Below are 4,528 nucleotides of genomic sequence, written 5' to 3'. Positions count from 1 at the left end.
ATAAATATCTCACAACACACAAGAATTGGAAATACCCGAAGCATAACAGAGGTTTTTTCTCGGTTGGAGTCGATTTCTAAATGTCTCATTGGCTACTGAAATGCATCACTTGTTGTCAAGCAGACGTGCTCGTATTCAGTGAGACTTTCCCATTCTGTGTGTATTGTAATAACGTTATAACTAGTAAGGGAGCGTAACACAAGTATAATCTCCTGCAAATAAAAGCTATGATTTAAATGAACACTAAGCCTAAAGTCTACATCTTACAACAGTGCAGCGCATAGAAAGGGCTGTTATGGGCCGTTCACATATATCCGTTGCCCGTCAGTTTTCCTCTGGCGTATCGCAGAACAGCCGGAGGGAAACTGATGCTAGAACGGATCCTATAACTTTCTATGGGATCTGTCCTGGCACAGGGGACATACGTTGTGGCTCCGTACGGCGCTGGACCTGTGCAGGAGCAGGATCCAAAAACTTTACCTGCAGCATTTTTGTTTCTAAGCTCCCAGGGAGGTCTGGCGCAATATCCTATATATTTAAATTGTGGCCGGATGAACGCCGGTTGCTGCCGCATCCACCTTCCGGCAGCACCCGGCTGGAAGGTGGATGTGAGCTAGGAGCGGAGCCCTTGACGACTACCTCCCAACCGTCCCAGATTCAGCGGCACAGTCCTGGATTCCGGGCTGTGTCCCACTGCTCCGGGAGGCCGGGGGTATGTCCCGCTGTCAACTGTGTCTGCATCCTCAGGACGCAGACACAGTTGAACTTAATACTGAAGCAGGGAACCATCAGGTCCCTGCTTCAGAATGTGTTCAGAGCATATGGGGCAGAGGGAGCTCCTCCGCTCGACGAGGATTCCCCGGGCGCAGCGCTACTTTATATATATAGACATTGACGTCAGGGGCTCCTCCTGGAACGGAATCCCCGGCCAGAGTCGGCAATGGGACATATATGGACAGTGACATCAGGGCTTCCCTCTAGGAGTCCCAATGGTTCTATCTACAGGGGGGTTGGTGCTATCTACATAGACACTGTGGCACTATATAGGGCACTATCAACATTGGCACTGTGTCCCTATCTACAAGGGCACTGGCACTAGGTTCAGCTAAGGGAACATTATGCTGTATGGGGCAGCTATGGGGAACTATACTGAATGGGGCAGCTATGGGGCATTATGCTGTATGGGGGCAGCTATGTGGCATTATGCTGTATGGGGGGATTTGTTTGGGCATTATACTGTATAGGGGCATCTGTGTGGGCATTAAACTCTATGGAGCACCGGTGTTGGCATTATACTGTATGGGAGCATCTATGGGTCAGTGTTAGGAAAGTTTTAAATTTATGATTACTTTATCTAATGAAGACTAAATATGTGTATGCAAGCTTATCTGCAAAAGGCCTTGACTAACAAAATGTCTAATATGTTTTATTGTCAAGATAACGGATATTATATATGAGGAGGGGGTAGCTGAATTCCTAAAAAGGGAGATTAGAATTTCCAGACAGAGGTTTAACTTCTAATTAGATGTTAATTGTGATTTATGAAGCAAAATGTAACAAGAACTAGTCCACACATGTTATTCCCAGAATATGTATAAAAACTCTGTCATTCAGGATAGAGGCAGACATTTTGCCATACTGTCTCCTTATCGATAAGAATAAAAGATGCGCATCTCTATTCAGATGACTCCTTGAATCTCTTTGATAAGAACATAAATTCTTCTATCATTTGGTTCTTTGAGCCGGGAATCCAACATCACCTGACCGCTCGTCTACCCAAGGATGGGATGGTTTATTCAATGAACTCACTTAATCTAAAGACCTCCGGATGAATTTCCGTCAAACTGAGGCCAGTCTGATGAGACGGACGGGGTGGAGTGATAGATTCTAAAAGAACGTCTAGAGAAGAATTGAGGATTCGAGTTTTCATCTGAAATAAAGGTAATATAATTTTGTTTACATATGTTTTTATTATTTTTCATATTAGATGTTATAAGTTTATGTGATAAAAACCTAAGTTGGATCTTAGGTACTAAGACTTGGTCTTAGTTACATTAAGCACAGGTCTTAATATAAAAACTTGAGAATAACAGTTCTCGAGGTTAGAAGTCCATAGCCTGTGTGAGAAGGTTACAGGTAATAAATAACTCTGTGCAGCACGTAAAAGATAAAGTACTTGGAGATTTGAAGGATCTCCCATAGATTAAAGGGGTTGTCCGAGATACCATCATATTTTCAAAAAGTGTTTCATACATTTCCCCTTATACAGACAACCTAAATAAAGCAGTATTTTTTTTTTTTTAAATCCACTTACCACATATCTTCTTTGAATTTAGCGCCGTTTGTTTACATGCATTCCAGGTCCGGTTTGTTGATGTTTCCTTTTGATAAAACTTTTTTTCCCTGCATGCATTGCAGGCTGTAATGAGTGTGCATTTACAGACTACCAAGAGTTCATGTGAGCTGTCCTTGCTCGTCCCCGCTGACATCCACTTTGCGTTGTGAGGAGTCATTTTATTGGCCCCCCAACACCTCCGTAAATGTCATCCCCCACCTCCATAGATGTCACACTCCCCCTCCCCCACCTGTACCTAGTGCTATTGTACCTCACCGAAGGAGCGGAATCCGACTGTGGTTGTGGATTCCGCTCCTGGACGCTTCGCTTGATGTCTCTGTCCATATATGGACAGAGACATCAAGCGATCCGTTCTGGACCGGAATCACCGGCCACAGTGGCGCTATGTACATAAAGGCGGGGGGTGTTTTTGGTGGGTATCTACAAGTGTATGTAGTTATAAAACAAATAAATACTGACATTATACCTCGTAGACCGGGATAGTCATACGCAGGTGCCGTCCTTGCTCACTGTGAAAACGCACAGGCGCGCTCACAGTGAACAACTACATAGGCTGGGCGGGCACTAAAGAACAAGCACCCGCAGAAACGACACATCATTAGTGACGTGACGTATACCATCCGAGGTCTCTCTGGTCCGAGACCATGTGATCGGTATACGACACGACAGTGGAGGAGGCAGAAAACGTGATGCCGGAGCTCATGTGATGAGCAGGAAAAAGCAGCCAGAGTGGAGAACCGAAGCAAGATTGCAAGGGTAAGTATATTATGAAATTGTAAATATCTGCAATGTGGTTTTAAATGTAAAAAAAAGAAAAAATAAATCTCGGACAACCCCTTTAAAGGAACAGTGTCATCACAAATAATTTTTTTATATGTTAAAGATGTTAGTGCTTTATTAAAAACGTTTATATTCATTTGTGTGTTTGTGTTTTACTTTTTCTTATTTTTACACTTTTTCTTCCCTATGGGGGCTGCCATTTTTTGTTCCATTTCTGTGTGTGTCGATTAACGACACATTCAGACATGGAATACGGCAGCCACAGTCCCATAGGGACTGCGAACGGCTCCCGTCCCATTGACTGCAGTGTACGGCGTCTGTGTGGGAACTGCGCATGCGCCGCTCCCACACAGTCCAATTCGAAATTGGCGCCGTCCGGCGCCATTTTCCTGTGGACCGGAAGTCGCGGCCGGACAGTAATATTACTACTTCCGGTCGCGGCTTCCGGATTTGTGCACTTGGACCAGCGGCAGCAAACGGAGCGGACGGGCCGGAGGGAGCCGCGGCGGCAGGAGCAGGTAAGAGATTTCAATGTATGTTCGTGTTTGTGTGTGTTTACTACTGTATGTAAACCTACTACACTGTGTGTTAGCTCAAAAAATGGCGGCACACAGTGTAGGAAGTTACACCGTTCAAACCCCTCGTTTATCCCGGCACTAGCCAGGATAAAGGAGGGGGGGATGCTGAGAGCTCACTAGAGCGAGGGCTTTTAACCCAATGTTGCAATGCTGCAATTTTGGGAATAGCTCCATCTAGTGACCAAAAATGGGTAGTATTATAAATTTTGAATTAATTTATAATATTTCCTGACTCGTGAAAAAAATAAAAAAAATTTGAACAATGTTTAATCACCCACACACTAAATGTTTAATTTAAAAAAAAACAACATGTTTTTCTGGCAACACATTGCCTTTAAGGATGATAGAGTATTAAGATTATTTGTTAAAAAAAAAAAAGTTGAATAAGGAATTGTGTATGGCCAGGTGTTATCTCCCTTAATTGGTCTACTTTAAAGGGAAGGTGTCACGAAAAAATTGTTTTTTTATATATATGTTATTGCTTTTAATATGTCATTAAAATAAATTTTATTTATTTGGGTTTTTGTGTTGTACTTTTTTCTTTTTTTCTTTCTTTTACATCTCTATGGGGGCTGCCATTTTATTTTCATCTCTGTATGTGTCGATTAACGACACATACAGAGATGGAATACGGCACATACATCCCCATAGAGAATGCAAACGGGAGCCGTTCCATTCACTATAGCATACGCCGTCTGCGTGGGAACGGCGCATGCGATGCTCCCATACAGTCCAAAAGGAAGGTCTTCGGCAGAGCGACATCCGGCGCCATTTTCATGTGGACCGGAAGCCGCGGCTGGACAGTAAGATGACT

The sequence above is a fragment of the Rhinoderma darwinii genome, chromosome 3 (genome assembly GCF_050947455.1).
Source record: "Rhinoderma darwinii isolate aRhiDar2 chromosome 3, aRhiDar2.hap1, whole genome shotgun sequence".
In the NCBI taxonomy this organism is placed as follows: domain Eukaryota; kingdom Metazoa; phylum Chordata; class Amphibia; order Anura; family Rhinodermatidae; genus Rhinoderma; species Rhinoderma darwinii.
This window is presented reverse-complemented; position numbering follows the sequence as displayed.